This window comes from Mus musculus, chromosome 6 (assembly GCF_000001635.26).
Source record: "Mus musculus strain C57BL/6J chromosome 6, GRCm38.p6 C57BL/6J".
NCBI lineage: Eukaryota > Metazoa > Chordata > Mammalia > Rodentia > Muridae > Mus > Mus musculus.
In genome coordinates, this window is record NC_000072.6 from 99,300,603 (window position 1) to 99,318,985 (window position 18,383).

At 44.9% G+C, this 18,383-nt stretch overlaps 1 protein-coding gene across 16 annotated transcripts in view; it reads right to left on the reverse strand.

Moving 5' to 3' along the window:
- Foxp1 (forkhead box P1) overlaps positions 1-18,383 on the reverse strand; it is a 597,405-nt gene that overhangs the window by 375,261 nt on the left and 203,761 nt on the right. For all 16 annotated transcript variants that reach the window (XM_006505316.4, XM_030255064.1, XM_030255065.1 and 13 more), the window contains one exon: positions 7,742-7,836. The gene's annotated coding sequence lies outside the window, so the exon portion shown is untranslated. The remainder of the gene's footprint in view (positions 1-7,741; positions 7,837-18,383) is intronic.

The window sequence follows — 18,383 nt, forward strand, 5'->3', positions numbered from 1 at the left end:
CTGTCCATACAGTCCTCCAAGATCAGCTTCTCATTTGTATCCTATATATGGTAAGATTGAAGAGATGTGTGTACAGAAATGGCTCGGGAGTTAAATAGCTTGCTGCTCCTGCAAAGGATGCCAGTTCAGTTCCCAACACCCACAACAGGTGGCTCACAGCCATCTATAACTCCAGTCTCAGGGGATCGGACACCCTCTTCTGGTCTCCTCAGGAAACAGACATGCATATGATGCATACACACACACATGCAGGCCAACACACACATCAAATAAAAATAAGTCGCCTGTTTATAAAAGACATGCATATTAACAAGCATGTTAAGTCAGCTTAGGATTTGAAAGCTGAAATGTGTTAGAAGTGGCTCATGCTCTGGGACGTTGCGAGTAGTTGAAGTGTTTGTTGTCCAAGCCAGAATCCACGTAAATGCCAGGTGGCCAAGGGACCACCCCACCCCCAACCCCTGGCCAATCCAATGCTTGGAAGGCAAAGGCAATGTCTTGCTAGCCAGACAGGCTACATCAGGGACCTGTGGGGATTCAACTAAAGACCCTGTATCAATGAATGAAATGGACACCAAAGCAGCCACTCCACAATGTCATGTACATGTTTGTACACATATATATATGCACGTTCATATGCATGTATACCACACACATACATACATGTTGCTCTGAGACAACATGGAAATACAGACAGTTAAAAACTGTTTCAGTGAGAACAGCTCATCTGTGGTCCCTGTCTTTATGCATCTTCCCACCTCCTATATTACTAATACTATCCAGGACACACAGCTAGTGAATCCACAATTCTACGAGCCATGTAACTACAGGCTTTCTAAAGGTAACTCAGATTAACTCTAAGTGGCTACATCTTTATGGTGGTCAATAAAAATCTTCCCTCATGAGTGCTTTCATGTGTAAGGAGGCTTTGCTCCCCCCGGCTTGCTACAAAAAAGGCCCCAGGTAGAGGACCAGTGCTCTGGGCAGGGCACTCTGCCTAACCCTACTTTTTCACAGAGGTGATTGAGCGGAACAAATCAATCGTTGGCTGGTCAGAGGCTAACCTAATATAAAATGAGGGTTACAGATGTGAGGTTAATTAGAAAACTGTACCATAGCCAAACAACTCAAAAGATAGAGGGGGGAGACGTGTAATAGGCACATACACTAGAGACAAAAGGATGTGCGTGGTCCTAATTATACCGGGACATATTTTCAGTCCCTATAGGTCCTGTATTAGCAACAAACAAAAATTTGAAAGGCATAAACAGATGAAGCACTCAAGAGTGGCACGAAGGCTCAAGGTGTGGTCCTGCAGTTCCCAGCAACAGCTGTGCACATGCTAAAGTAGAACCCCTGCACATCAATGCTAGGAGAAAAGAAGGAGGTAGGCAAGACCAGGTGAGCAGAGATTACAAACCAGTGACCACAGAAAACACGCCGAGGCCCAAATCCCTGCAACTGCCGTCCTGGGCAGAGAACTCTAGGCAGGAAATCACACTTCACCGTGCCTCGGTCTCCTCGTCTTAACAGTGGACTTTTAGAAGCCTCGGGTCTGTTCCAAGTGAATAAATGTCAAATTCTTAGAGTCCTGTCTGGCACACAGCTAATTCTCAGAAAGGCAGTGACAGGAGGGCAGGCTTGGGGGTGGGGGTGGGGGGGAATGTTTCTTTTAACTGTTCGGGGCAAGGTTCCTCATGATTAGGTTTCTCTTGAGTTTAGAAAAACTCAAGGGCTCCATCCGCATAGACAGAGAGGCAGATGGAGAAAGAGGTAGTGACAGAGATGGGGAGGGGTAAAGAGAGCGACGAGGACAGAAGGGAGGGGGAGAAAGAGAAGGAATTCAGCATCCATCTTTGAATACACTGGAAGGGAGGAAACCTGTCAGGGGCTAGGTTGGCATCGCACAGGCCCAGACTGTCCAGTCCCATCCACCTCTATAAACCCCAAGGCACCCAGCATGACTTCTGTGAGAAGAGTTCCCAAGCCAAGGTGACATTCAGGAAATGGACCTGTACTGGAGAGGAGATATTGTCATATAATCAACTACTGGGGACAAAGGACAAGGATAAGGCCAGCTTTCTGCACCAGATCAACCAGGCAGAAGGGTCTGCTCTACAAGTTAGTGTTAAGAACTCTGTCCCCAGCACCTCTCAGCCAGAGACACCTAACACTGAGGGCCCACAGTACCAGGCTGTCCTCACCTAGAGCAGCCAAACTAGGAAACACTCAAACAAACCCTTGTCACTGGCCCTCTTGCTGACTGACACTCCTGGGGCCTTGGAGAGGGCAGAGGAGGTAAGTCTAGGCTGGCCCACTTCCTGTGCAAACAAAACTCACCCCAATTCCCAGTGTACAATCCAATTCCCCTTCCGTGAATTATTATTTTATGTTCTCAAATGATACCTGGAAGCAGGGGCGTTAGATATTTTGAGAGAGCTCAAAAGCAGGGTGTTAGCCCTGAGGTCTGTTCAGAGCCAAATGGACGGTTTTCCCTGCCTTGCCTGAGTGGCACTCACTGTCTTTTCTCCTTTTCTTTCCTCAAAGGGATGGCAGGCCTTCCACCACATGGCATTTCCACTTGTTTTGTTTTTGTTTTATGTGACACACACGCAGGTGTGAGGTTAGGGGATATGAAAAAGAAACAGGAAGAGATGGGGGGGGGGGGCAACACATCCGTGTATCTGTGGGCAAACACATAGGCAAAGGCCTGAAATGAACTTCCTCAATTTCTCTCTACCTTATTTTTGGAGGCAGGGTCTCTCACTGAATGTGGAGGTGCTGGTTTGGATACACTATCTGGTCAGAATACGGAGTCTCCTGTCTCTGTCTCCCCACTGCTGGGATTACGCTGTGCCCGACTTTTGAAAATATGGCGGCTGGAAATCCCAATTCAGCTCTTCATGCTTGTTCTGCAAGCACCCTCGCAGCGGAGCCATTTCCCAGCCCAGAGCGGGTCAATGGCTCTCTTTTCCTTTATATGTTGAGGTGGTATTAACTAAAAATTAACAAACGCAACCTTGCTTTCTTATGTGCCCTAGCTAACCTAAGGCTCCTGTCAATGAGTGTGAGATAATATATTCTCGCCTTCTACCAGCAGACATTACGTGACGTGGGGAAGGGTTCTCTACCCCTTGGCTTTTATGTAACAAACCCACATTGCAGAGCACATGGCAACCAGAGGCATAACGGGATAATACAGCAACTTAGCACCCTCTCAAAGCAGGTAAAAGGTGCTAACAGTGATGGATATTTAAAGCTAACTCCTTCCAGCTATGCAAATGTAAGTTTTCCATCAAAAGATAAGAACTCGAAGACTTGGGCTGGCAGGTCAATTGTGCATTTAACAGCATAGAAGGGTTTCTACTACTACAAGATGCCTTCTTCTGCCAGGCAGATCAAACCAGCTCTGACTGACACTGGGAAATGGATCCCCAGAGTAATGGCCAAAGATGGGATTCAGCACCATGTACCCCTTTTCCAAGGTTCTGGAGAAATGGTTTGGGCTCCAACGATGTGCTACTGCTGTGTTGGACATGAGGACCCTGTATGGTCTGAGACAAGGCGCAGATATCCAACAGTCAGCACACAGAAAACAGATTACCCTCACTTCCACACTGTGCTGTCTGTATGTTTGTGGTTACATTCGTGTGTGTGAATTAGCGGACAGAGATGCAACTCTCCCATGCACACATGTGGAGGCAAGTGATGGGCAATCGGTACTCTTTAATTCTCTGCCTTATTCCCTTAGAATAGACTTTCTCAATAAACTTGGATCTTGTCATGTTAGGGGCAGAACTCAATGACTAGCACTAGGGGAGCACTAGGGGAGCAGACACAAGAGGCCATGCCTACCATGTTACATGTCTTCGGGAATCTGAACTCAGATCTGTCCTCATGGTTGAACCAAGTGTTCTTACCCTACAAGAATTTAATTTCTTTTCTTTTCTTTTCTTTTCTTTTCTTTTCTTTTCTCTTTTCTTTCTTTCTTTCTTTCCTTTTCTTTTCTCTCTCTCTCTCTCTCTCTCTCTCTCTCTCTCTCTCTCTCTCTCTCTCTCTCTCTCCTTCCTTTTTTTAAAGATTTATTCATTTTATGTATATACGTACACTGTAGCTTCAGACACATCAGAAGAGGGCATCGGATCCCATTACAGATGGCTGTGAGCCACCATGTGGTTGCTGGGAATTGAATTCAGAACCTCTAGAAGAACAGTCAGTGCTCTTATCCTTTAAGCCAACACTCCAGCCCCAGCCCATTCTTTCTTGCTTTCTATTTTACAGTTCATTTAATGCATGAAACATGAGCGAACATACAAACACCACCAGGAATCAAATCTCTCCACCATCCTTGTCACCTTCAAAATGAAGAGTATAGTGGGGGCTTGCTGTGCATGCTGGTAATTCCAACACTGTGGAGGCTGAGGCTGCAGGATATCCAGTATACAGCCAGCCTGAGCTATACAGAAAACACACACACACACACACACACACAGAGTGCCCGGGGTGGGGGGAGAATAAACAAAACTCTAAACTGAAAAAATAAGAAAGCTAATGATAACATCTCTCAGAGCATCTCCCAGAAGCCCTTGCTGGCCTTTCTAATTGACAGCTGTGTTCCAGGCTGTGGGCACAGAGCACTGGGCATGAACCATCTCCATATAATAGCAACAACCACTAATACCTCTACCCTCACGTCACATATGTAAACTGAGGCACAGAAGGGATACAGGCATCAGGGCCTCCCAAAGTTGAATGTATATATAAAGGAAACCTGGCAACAGGTACTGGACTGTGGAAAGTGCATGCTCTGTCAGGCAGACAATTACCACAACCCCACCACAGGATGGCAGGTTCCAACATTTCCACTGAAGTGCTTTGCACAGCGATGGCCTCAGCTAAAGACCAAAATCTGAACTGAGTTCTTTTCCTGAATCATCTTGCTGATTCTCCAATAACTACCAGACTTTACAGATGAGGCAGTTGGGACTCTAGGCTGGTCTACTAAGAGATGCTCAGCCGACAACTTAGAAAAATAAGACCGGAGTCTAAGCCAATCTAGTATCAGCACACGAAGTGTGGTGACATTGCTGACCTGTGTCCATAGCAGGTGTGACAGCAAGGCTGTATGCTGTAGCTCCCAAAGCTCTCTCATGGGCTGGGAGACAAGGAGAGTGTTCCATAGTTCCCAGGCAAGTCTCATCCTATTCACTGTGCCACAGAAAGAACATACAAGCCAGTCTGAAGCAGAAAATGTATATGGGGCAAGTCACTTGTCACCTGAAAGTAAGAAGGGATCAGCTGACATGCACCACAGCCAATGGGAGGGAATGAAGACAGATGGGTTGTCACATCAAGTCTACATAAGACAGGAAAAGCAGTGCCTGCGGCCCTGTCACTCACAGACACTGGGACAAGCACCACTGGGTACGAATTGGCCTTGTCATTGGGGTACCATGTTGACACTTAACCTGGACCAAAACCTCAGAACCACGGTAAGGAACACTCCTCTGTATACCCAGGACTTTAAATTTTGATTTACACCTTTCTACAGGAGAAAAAAAAAATCCTCGCAATTCTTAAGACTCGGCATAAGAAATATGGAGTCTCAAGAGTTTGCTGAGATGTGTGTCTCTGCTAAGAACCAGGAGGACTGAAATGTTATCCCAGAGTAACTCAAACCCAGGGCCACAGGAGTCCACCAAAGAACTGGTGTAAGACAGCACACATGCAGCTCAGCCCCTGTGCATCTCTCCTGCTCTCCATCCCTCGGGAGCATCACAGTTCCTACAGCCGAGGCTGCATCTCTCAGGAATCCAGAGGACAGGAGCTGAAGTCCCAAGTCAGGCTTCATGAAAGCTGTGCCAAGAAGGCCCTGTTGGAAGGCCCCTTCCATTTCCTGAGTCCCTGACTCTTCCTTGCAGGATTTACAAACCATCCAGCAGCCACCAAAGAAAGAACAGGGGCTGGAGAGATAGCTCAGTGGTTAAGAGCACTGGCTGCTCTTCTGAAGGTCCTGAGTTCAAATCCCAGAACCCACATGGTGGCTCACAACCATCTGTAATGAGCTCTGACCCTCTTCCGGTGTGTCTAAAGATGGCTACAGTGTACTTACATATAATAATAAATAATTTTTTTTTAAAAGAAAGAACTAACAGTCCTGAGTAGGCAGAGTAGAAAGGTAGAAGGCACAAACTACTCTCTCAGGTACCCACAGATGCATCTGTTAGGAGAGTCATTTGCAAATCATATAGCGAAACAGAAACACCCATTCAGGTTGCACTGTCATTTTCTATGAGGACAAAACCCCTAGAAAATCCTCAAACTGGGTTTATTATTCCCACTTTCTATTCTCAAAGCTGTTTGTTTAACCCTGACCTCCCTTCTTAATTAGCACTACTAGTCCAGAGAAACGTATTTGCTGAGCCTGTCTATATGTTTTGACATGCAAGACTTGTGAAATTCAAACATACTGCAGCCATTCAAAGCATTATTATTTATTAAGGCCTATATTAAAGGTGGAAGATCTTAAAGCCCTCTCAGATTCTGATGATTAAAGGAAATTTAATCGCTCTTCATTGGCATTTGATCTTTAGCCTGCCATAATCTACCCATGTATCCCTTCATCCATATTTGATACTAAAGAGATATTTCAACAGCATGTCCATCAAGTGTAACACAGTTGGAGCTCAGAAACCATATGACTCACAAAATAAAAGAATATTCCACCACCCTGGGTTAGTTGGCTAATGACAATGAAGGTGACTGGGGAGCGAGAGAGAGGACGGGAGAGCTTTCCTTCCTCACATGGAAGGAAGCCTTTCACAGCCTGCCCACCTTGCTTCACCTGGGCAGCTCCTCTGCCAGGTGGGAAGGGCAGGTATTTCAAATCCTCTTATCTTCCACATTCAGTTTGCTCGAGGTCAGAGTGACTAGTACCCCATGAGCAGTCAAGTTCAGGGACAGTACCCCAACCTTGATACATCAGAGGATGGGGGAGGAAAACCTGGGTCAAAATAGCTCAATAACTACTTGGGTTCATGGGAATAGAGTGACCTCACCCATTTCCTTTTTCAAGTACCTATGGCTAATTCTGCTAACCAATAGCAGAGGTGCTTAACTGCCAAAGACACTGTGGCCCAGGAGGGTGATGAGAGTCACTCTCTGGTCCCTTTGAAACAATGTGAGCCATCTCTGCATTTCGACATCTTCCTGTAACTATGGTCCACAACCAGGCACAAATGGGATTCTTTTTAGTTCACTCTGTTTGGGGTGAGGATTGTGTGTGTACATCATTCATGTTCGAGTTTGTACAAATATACATGTGCATATGTGGATATGTGTGGAGGGCAAGGATGTCGTTTCTCAGGGGCCATTTACGTTGTTTTGTGAGGCAGGGTCTTTAACTGAGACCTCAAACTCACTAAGTAGGCCAGGCTGGCTGGCCAGAAAGCCTCAGGATTCACCTGTCTGCCTCCTCAGCAATGATAAGCAAATGCCTGAATTTTATTGTTGTTTATGCAGAGGAATGATCTCAGGCTATCATGCTGGCAAGGCAAGTACTTCACCCACTGAGCTCTCATCTCCAACCCTGAAGGGATCTATAGATACAATTTTCCTACAACTGTCACAGAAAGTGGCAGCAGACCCGTACCTGCCAACTTTGGGACTCTTGCCTGATCCTAGAGCAAGTGAGCCACAATTTTCTTTCTACTCTTTGGTGACACAGACATTGGTCACTTACCCTGAGCTTTTAATGAGTCTCACAGCCATAAAAAGCCTGGGGTCACTGGCAGGGGGCCTGCAGAACGCCACAAGACTGCAGCACACAGAAGGAGCCTGGGGGGAAAGAAGGAGAGAAGGGTTAGGGTAAAGGACTTTGTTTCATAGAGCTGTTTTCTTCACACATGAACTTAGTCCTGATTCCCCCTCCTCTGCTAGAATCAGGAAGATGAAAAACAAGCACAACTGTGGCTTTCAAGAGCATAGATATTCCTTACCATAGTCTGGTTCCCTTATGGGTTCATTAGTGTCTTCTTTTATTTTGGTGTGTGTATATACTCATACGCACACATATACATGTGTGCATGTGGACGGAAGACAGAGGTCAGAGTGAGAGGACTCCCTCAATCAGGTCTGTACACTATTTTGGGATGGGGTCTCTTACTGAACCTGGTGCTTACCCATTTGCCTAGACTAATTGGATTGCAAGCCTCAGGCATTCAACTGTCTCTTCTCTCAGCTCTGGGTTGAAGGACACATGCCACTGTTTCATGCAAGTGCTAGGGATATGAATGCACAGTCCAATCTCACAGGAACAAGCACTGGGCAGACAGAGCCATCTCTCCAGCCACATTTTTAGGATGCAATCTGAATTATAATGATCACGGGTTCTGGGAAGTATAAGCAAGAAGAAACACTCATGCAAAACAAAAAGATTTTGCTTCAGGTTTGGGTCCATTAACCTGGCTTCAGATATTCTGGAGAAGAGGCGAGGAGGAAACGCATCCCTCTTGACACAGGTGCCCTGAAAAAGCAGGTGAGCTGCTGCTCGTGAGCCAGACACACTGTCTCCACATGCTAGTAGAGGCCAGGACACAGACTTGTCATGGGGGCAGGTATGTGTGCTGAGGCTATGGGCTTCTGTGGTCTGGTTGAGTTATGAGTATCCTATTTACCAAGTGGGTTCAATCCCCCTTTGAGCCATTGCTGACTCTGTCAGAATAGCTGCCTGTCAAAGGCTCCCATGAAACCTTGAGGTGATCATAATACCACCTCCACTGCTGTGGAGCCTACAGAAGGAACGAATGCTCTAGGAGAACAAATCGAAGCAGAATCAGGGTGCGGTGTGAGCACTTCAAGGATATATATGTGTTCTCCCCTTCCCACAGGATGCTCAGTACGTTCAAGTAACATCTGATGACTGGACCCGTTTCCTAGATTAATCAAACTGAGAAGTTAGAATTGAAAAGATGTGTGAAGTTTTATGACTTCAAAGTCTGAGAACAAGTCTCGGGAAACCACGTGGGTTGTCTGTCAAGAAAAAACACAGAAGAGAGTTCAGAGATGACGACCTGGGTCTGTATCTCTTTTAGATTCAGATAACCTCAGGCCGACTTCACCAGGCTGTTTACTAGTCTGTTTCCTAGGCACCAGAGGCTGGCAACTCACAGACTGTTCCAGGCAGACCAGCTTGAGCATCCTTGCTCTAGGGCTTAGGAGATGAACCAGGCAGCCTAGTGCCTGCCAGGCAAGCAGTAAGGAAAATGAGTTCAGTAGGATATACAAGATCCCAGTGCTAGAGAGGTGGGAGAGGTCTGTGCAGCCAGCCAGCCAGCCAGCACAGCCCAATCAGCGAACCCCAGGTTCAGTGAGACATCCACCTTAGAAAACAACTGGGAAAGCACACGAGAACAACGACCTCCTCACACACACGTGCACAATGATGGTCACGTGAGCATGTGCCTGTGTATCTACCCACACGCCTACGCTGCCAACACACACACACACACACACACACACACACACACAAATCCTAGTTCTTCTAAGCTAAGCTATGTGGTCGTTATTCTTCTCAAACTAAACATAAGAATGCATCAAAAATATTTTTTTAAAATGTCCATTGGGGTGAGCAGTGACCATTCAGATGTACTCTCTGAAGGAATGACTGCCACCAAGAGAAAGGGCCATTGTCATGCACTCATCAGCATAATGAGATAATGACTTTCATTATGTTGCCCTCAATGGAAGTACACTTGCTGGCATTCCTGGCGAATACCACCCAACACTGACATTGAGACCCCGGGAGTTGTGCCTCTTCCAACCACCAGCTTCACATAGAAAGTTGGCTGATCTCGGTCCTCACACCAGGACAGAGCCATTGGGGAACTTTGGGGCCCTTTATTATCGACTTGTAAAATGTTATAAGCCTGTAAACTAGTTAATTTATGAGCCGTGTTAATAATTTGCTCACACTTGATCGTGGGTTTCACAAACACGGCTTCCGGGGACGTGGGAGGATAATTTGTAGGTCCAGCTTCTCGGCTAAGGGGACACTAACTAATTTGACACAGTACCATGACATTGATGGCGGGGCCCACTAATGACTGTAGCTTAGACGTAGCTGTCAGCCTGTCGTTCCAGTGAGGAGCTTGCTTGCTCTCAGTGTAGCTCAGGACACAACGCTCACCTCATTATTCAGACAGCACCATTAATGAGAGCCCATGTTTATTTCCACCATACTAACCAGCGCTTAGCTTCCATTTGTCTGATACGGTCATTGATTAAAATGGGTCTCATGAATAGTAAATTTGAACCCCATGGAAACAAAGGGCCACCAGAGAAAAATAAGCAAGAGCTGACTGGAAAACAAACCTGGTCAACTTGTTTCCTGCTTCACATGTCACCCAGGACCCAGTGACAGGTGGAAGAATACCAAGGAAAGAGAAGGGAATGTTAGAATCACCATGCATGCCTATAGACCAGCTTGACTTGTTTTTTGACTATGACCGCTGGAACTTCAACACAGTCAAGAGTGCCAGTCAGGAGTGCCATCTGCCTCGTACAAATCTTAGACATCTTTGAAACAGGGCATCATGTAATATGCAGAAATAATGGGGTTCCCCAGGACGCTGTCACACACACACACTTTGCTCACATTCACCAAGTACGCTCCCCTGCCCTTCCCACTGGTCACTTCAACAGCTCCCCACCCCACCCCCCCCACCCCCACCCCCCCCCCCCGCTGTTTACTTGAACTTAAATTCGGCAAACAAGAGAAAACTTGATGTCCCCTGAGTCTGGCTTCTTTCACTTCACAGGATAACCCCGCAGCTCAGATGCTTTTCCTGTACCTGACATGGTTTTGTTGTTGTTGTTGTTTTGTTTTGTTTTGTTTTTTAATAGAAACCTAGAACTCCATTGTGCCTGTATACCACATTGTCTTCACTTGACCACTGCTCCGTATCTGGGCAGGTTCTGGGTCTGGACCCCTGTGTGTAGAGGAGTAACAGGCCTGGATGCCTAAGTATCTCGGACAGGCCCCGGGCTCCTTCAGGGCCTGGCTGGGTCAGGGCATTGGGATTTGTCTGTCCCTGCATTTGCTGTTTGCTTGGTGACAGTAATCTCGGTGCTCTGAGTGCAGATCTTTACATTCATTTCTCCATGGATGACACAAGGCTTACTTTGCTTTTTCAACCTTACAAAAGTTTGGCCTTTAATTAAACTGGCTCAAACATGATCACCAAGGACATCAATAAACACATCTGTGATTTTTCTGAAATGATAACAAAACTGTATAGCTGGAGGGCTTTAAAAATACCCTTTTATGCACGTTTCTAGTCCTAACTAAACCTTATAATCAATTTCTATCTTAAATTAAATTTCTATTTTGGTCTGACAAATTTTCTTTCATTTTACGATGATTATAATCCTGAAATATTCATATAATAATTTAAAATGAATAACTTTTTTAAAAGGTAGGCCTACATCTATTAAAGGGATGATAAAACGGAGACTGCTCCCAAAGTGGTTCATCATAGAATGTGCAATTCAAATTAAAGAAATATTTCAACAAACTCTGTCTGCCACTCAGGATAAAGAATTCTACTGAACACCGCATATGACTCTGGATTTTTATAAAATAGCAAAACAAGTCTGAGCCCACATAGATCACTTCGGGAATGAGTGTCATTACACGCAGCAATGCCGGCGCACATACACTTGGAATTCTCGCCCAAGATAGATCTACACTTTTAGAAGGGTCACGATGCCTAAACAGTGCACAACATGTGGGAAGCAGATTTAGACGGCTGGCTGGTTTGTAAGCACATTTCAACAAGTATCTAGGTCCATTGTTCCGAGCAGCCTGACTGTCTCCAGGGCTGCTATTTCCATGAGCAACTATAGCAGGCAGGTTCACAGAGGGTCAGCATCTCCATAGCGTGCATTTCCAGTAAGTAGTTATTGCCCCACCATGACCTGGTAAAACACTGTCAGTCTGTAACGAGTGGCTGGGTGCTTGTCAAATCCAGTTCTCCTTCTCTCTAAGCAGAGAGCTGGGCTGGATGCCCTATCCCCTCACAGCTGTGAGTGAGGATCCTTGCCACCAAGTCCTGACTAAACATGCCAAGGTAGGATGCACTCACTACCTTCTGACTCTGATGCCTTTAGTCCCCCTCTCATCCATGATTGAAGGTCCAGAGACCCTGTGGGAACTTCCTATCATCTAAGGGGAGTAGTATTACAGGATGTGTTAAACCCAGGGCCATAAAAGGATCCACAGAGCTTTACAGAATGCCTTGAACTGAAACCATGACAGGCAGGACACACAGAGCAGAGCCTTGGCCAACCTAAGGGTACCTGAGAAGCAGAAAGCACCGAGTGAAGCCTCTTTTGTGACCACTGTCAGCAGTGCCCGCTCCCTCTTCTTATTTCTTTATTCTAGGTTCTAACGATAGTAAGGCTGGTGCTGCACTATCTCTGAACTTACTTGTATGATTCATGTCCATCCATCCATCCACCCAACCATCCATCCATCCATCTTTCCATTCATATATATTTCCAAGCCTACTTTCACTTCATTTCCCTCCCTTCTCTGCCTTCCTTCCCTTTTACTCTTCCTCTGTTAGTTCCCTCTTCCTCATTTCCCCCTCTCCTTTTCTGTCTCCCTCCATCTTTTCTTCCCTCTCCCTTCTCTCTTCCCTAGGGAGCACTAAACGGTAGGTCTTCCATATGCTACACAGACACTGTCCTACCAGCTCTATTTTTTTTCTCTGCCCTCCTTCCCTCTCAGCCCCTAAATTTTCATCTCCACTCTCAGTGGTGAGCACTAAACCCAGAGCCTTGCACTTGTTATCCTCACCCCACCCCCTACCCCCCACTGGCCTAGTATTTTATTGTAACACAGGTACAGTATCTCCTGGGCTTCAGCTTCAATCTCCGGACAAACTCTACGTATGGAAAGCACTACCAAATGCCAAAGCACAAGCAGGTGAGAGCCCCTAAGGATACCCTACAGTTGTATATAACTCCTCTACCCAAACTAAGGACAGGAGGGGAGGAAAAACCAATAGCCACCACATTCTTAGGATGTACCAGGCATGCCTTACCTTGCCTAATCTTGACATAAGCCAGTGAGTTAACGTGCTTCCCCTTGTGTGGATGAAAATATAGAGCCCCTCAGGAGTACAACGTAAGCGCCTGCCCCACACAGCTGTGCGAGCTGTGAGCCCAGCTGAGTTCGCCCCTGCATTCCATAGAAAAACTTATAGAGAACATACATAATCCATAATAACATTCACACTATTGATTTAAGGGGAAAAAACACCCAATGGCATCTCCCTAATTCAAATATCACTTCCACTACAACAGGAGGGGAAGTCTTCAGCTGCGAACGCAGAAATGGTCAGGACCAACCAGATACAGAGGGTAGGAGAAGCAGGAAACAAGGGGGAGGGATTTTACATGTTCTAGGTGATTTTTAAAAGACCATTTCAGAGCAAAACAAGTATCTATTGAGGCTCTTGGGAAGTAACCATTTTCTATATCCATACTATTAATATATTGAAGGCATATAACTATATTTTATTCCAATCCTAAGAACGAATTGGGTGTGATAGTTCATGCCTTTATATCCAGCATTCTGGAGGCAGAGGCAGGAGGATCTTTGTGAGATCCAGGCCAATCAGGGCTACAGAAAGAAATGCCAGGGCCAGGAAGCTGGAGTGGGTGGGTTGGTGAGCAGAGGGAGAGGGGAGGGGATGTTTTTCGGAGGGGAAACCAGGAATGGGGATAACATTTGAAATGTAAATAAAGAAAATATCCAATAAAAAAAAAAGAAAAGAAAAAAGAAACCCTGCTTTTAAAAAAATAATTATTAAAAGAAGAGAAGAAGGATGATTGGAGACAGGAGATATAGTATGGCTGAAAGGCACGTGACACATGGATTCACTCAATCTCCAGTACAAATGATAGACAGACAGATGGACGGACAATGGATGGATGATACAGACAGACAGATTACAGTCATACATAAGCTCTCTCTAACAACAGCTCAACTATACCATCACAGTAAGGAGGCAAAAATGCTAATAAATGGGTGTAGCCGCTTTGCAATAAAACTTTATTGATAAAAACAAGTCAGAAGAGGAGGTTTGGTTCAAGTGCCACGACTTGCTCATTTCTGCCTTAAAGCTGAGTATTTTGCATATCCATCCATACACTCACAACACACAAGATCTCCTCTAACGTCATAGGGAAACAGCTCTGATTGGCAATTTCATGCAGGACCTCTGGCTGCCAGGAATAAATTCCTGCTGTTAAGAGAACAGCCTCAATGTGACAAAGGTTCAGGATACAACAGCTGTAGAACAGAGCCCAGCTTCCTGCGAACTCTGACACACTGCAGAGAATTCCTTCCCTCAGCCACTCTCCCTGTGTCTGCAAGCCACATACAGCACTGGCTGGGACAAAACTGTAAGCAATATTTCCAACAATAAGAAGACCTAAAGTTCTTGCTCTTAATATGATCAAATGCCTCTGTTGATCTGAAATAGAGGTACCTTAAAACTTTAAAGAGACTTTATATACGTAATATATATATATACATCTATATATAGTTTAAAATATAAGTGGAATCACAACTCTAAGAACCGGGGAATAATATTCTCTTAGACTTCCAAAGGCAGGCACAAAGGCTTTGTAAATTAGACCCAAACTGCTTTCCTTGATTGGGGAGGGGGGTGTGCTTTGCTAAGCAATTTTTAAGGTAAGAACTAAATGTCCAGTCACAAGACACACAGAAAGAAAACAAGCAGTGTACTCCCCCATTGTTCCCTGAGAACGGAGAATTGTTACAACCAAGATTTGGCTTGTTTTTCTTATTTGTTATTTTAGACGGCAACATACAGATACATAACAGAGAGAAGATAATGCAAGAATCTGTATCCCAGCTAATGTTTTATTTTAACATTGCTGTGTACAAGACGATTTGAGACGTAAAATGAATAAATTCTTAGGACTCTGTTTTACCTAAACCATCAATCAAAACTGGAACAGAAGCAAGTGAACATAGTCCAGCCTGACAAAGGAATACTTTGTCGCCATTAAGAATAAAGCTATGGAGATGATTGGGACATGGCATGAAATAAGCAAGACAGGAAAATTAACCTGCCCTAGTCCTTAAGCACATAAAACAAGCTGCAGGAAAGATCAAGAAGAATTAGTCGGACAGAAGGGATTAGAAATTCTTTTTATTTACTATTTTTAGCTTTCTGGATTTGTCCAAGGCAAGGAAACATTAGCTATACAATTTTAAAAACTTGTCCAAGAACTTGGCTACACTTGGCTTTGCAGCGGGCTGGAAGTGTCTTGGGGACTGACACTTTGTGTCACCTCTTGCATGGATCGGTGTTGGTTCTTCTTAGGAATTCAGGGAGCTTTCCTTGAAGCAACTGTGTAGACTGCCTGACTTCATTAAAGTCCCTTTAATGAGAGTCCATAAATAAATTCAATTCTTATACTTTGAGCCTTTAAGAGAAATTAAATCATCCTGTTTAAAGAATCAGATTGCTTGTGGATTAGACCATAAATAAAATGCTTAATGCAGAATTCTACTTTCTCCTCTGTCCATTTCCCACGATGGCACACAGTCATTTGTCTTTTAATAACTTCAAACAATTCTGAGTCATTTGCTCATTAAAAACAAAATACATCTTGATCACGAAGCTCAGCATTTCATAAATATTTAGTCCAAATAAACTGCTTGCTTTGAACTAGAAATAGCAGGCTCCTGATTGATAAGCACACTGAATGCAGAAGGAAGGAGGGGACCTCAACTGCACTCCTTGTCAGCTGGACAAGATAATGCTAGGCACTAACAAGATTTTTGTAGGCTTTTCACCCTCCATCCATGGTTCCCCCATGCTCTTAGAACAGAGCTCCAAAAACCTATGGACTGCAAGATGTAAGAGCCTTGCAGACACCCTCCAGCTTAGCCTAACATCTCTCCTCTCAAGTGAAACTCCTCACTGAGAGAAGGAGTGGGCAAGGCAGGGAGGAGAAAGGGAGGGAGGGAGGACAGGCAGGCAGGCCAGGTCAAGATTTTAAATTCTATTCTGAGAACCACCCTGGTCAGCAGGACAGTGAAGAAACAACACACTATTCCCTAGCATTAAACCCACCACCCTGCACATCATATTAAATAAGAATTTCATTACTGAACTAGGTACCTCTCCATTTTATTAGGTCCCCTCTCTTAATTTATTTAAAATTTAAGGCAGGGTCTCACCTAACTCCCAGACTGGAATTCATTGTGTATCCAGGTAGGACACCTCAATTTGTCTGGCCTTAACATGGACACACACACACACACACACACACACACACACACACACACACGCGCACACACGAATGCACACATTTATAAAATAAAGTACATTAACAAAGGCTTTAATGCCACCATTCTTTCTGGTCCCTGGAAAGTCAAGAGTACTTAGTGACAAATAGGATATATTTTTATATAACATATTTACTTTTATGTGCATTGATATTTTGCTTGCATATATATCTGTGTGAGGATGATGGATCCTCTGGGACTGAATGGAGTTACAGATAGTTGTGAATTGCCATGTTGGTACTAGGAATTGAACCCAGGACCTCTGGAAGAATGGCCTATACTCTTAACTGCTGAGAACTGTCCATCCCCCAGACAAGTAGACTCTCAAGACAGAAATCACAAACCTTTGTTTTAATCAACAATCGGAGCAAATGACACAATGACACGGACAAGGGGACCATCATAAGGCAACTAACTCCTCTTGGCTTTCTTGCTAGCCACAGCAGAAGGCTACAGTGGCCACATGCCCTGGCATGTCATTTCTGGCAAATGATATGGTCAGCAAACACAGGTTCACCACTGCCAACACTGACAGAGAGACAGCCTAAGTCCCCTGTGCCATGGAGACACCACAATCCACATGACAATGGCTCGTCAGTGTCTATGGACACAACAGGAACACGCTCACATCTTTTATTATTAGGCTGTCAAAACCTACGTGCAGCTTGTTGAAGCAGCTACCATAGCACATACTTGATACAGGAGCAGAATCTATATGAAGGAAACACACATCTCTGGTTTTGTTTCTAGGACAGGACTGTATGTCACTGTTCTATGTAAACTCTCAGGGAAGGCATCTGTCCTGCTTCCATTCATCACCCTGACAGTTTTCAAGAACATTTTTCATTGGTCAGGTTTTGTCTTCCCCATTTCTACAGCCATGGCTGGTCTGTAACTCACTCTACAGACCAAGCTGGCCGTGAACTCAAAAACCTCCGCCTCTGCCTCTTGAGTTCCTGGCTGGCTGGCACTTCCTCCGTGCTTTACTGTGTGCTGGCACTATGTTAGAAGTGGGACCTGATCAAATTTGAGACAAATGAGGTCTCTATGCTTCCAACTCCACATCTACCAGGAGGCACTAGCAAAAGCATATGGAAATGATTAACACAGACTTGACCCTGGACAGGTGAGAAAAGGCTTTGCACAAAGAATAATCTACAAGGCATTAAAGGTAATTAGGAGCTGGGTGGGTGGACAGGGCTATGTGGATGGCAAGGAAGCGTTGCGTAGCTCTGCACTGGCCCCGCTAAGAAAAAGACTCATGTGAGCACAAAAGTAGGTCTTGATCTTCTCTCTAGAGTAACTTTAAAAATATAACGGGGGGCTGGTGAGATGGCTCAGTGGGTAAGAGCACCCGACTGCTCTTCCGAAGGTCAGGAGTTCAAATCCCAGCAACCACATGGTGGCTCACAACCATCCGTAACAAGATCTGACTCCCTCTTCTGGAGTGTCTGAAGACAGCTACAGTGTACTTACATGTAATAAATGAATAAATCTTTAAAAATAAATAAATAAAAAATAAAAATATAACGGCATGGTAGGTAGAGATTGTAAAAGCCCAACATCAGGGGGACTAGAGTTCTCAGGACACGATGCTGTAGTCGTGGCCTGCACGAGACCTGCACAAGACTAAACCAGTCATCACTCTAGTTTGCAGTGGAGAGGGGCTCACTGAGGAGCTATGGACAGGTGATGGATTCAGGGGAGGATGGTCCATTTTCAAAAGGGTGTGGTTCTGGTAGATCATGTTCTAGTGGGTGGCCCTACACCGGGATGTATGTGATCAACATGAAATGGAATTGATGGGTTATTGATGTTTTGCTTTATTTTTTTTAAAGGAGGTGAAGTCGGGAGATTAGGGAGGTGGGGTAGATCTGGGAGGATTTGGGAGTGATTATGATAAAATATAAAAATATATGAAACCTCAAAATATTAATACAAATATTTAAATTTTTAAAAAGAAACAATAGATAACTAAGTGGCAAGACTC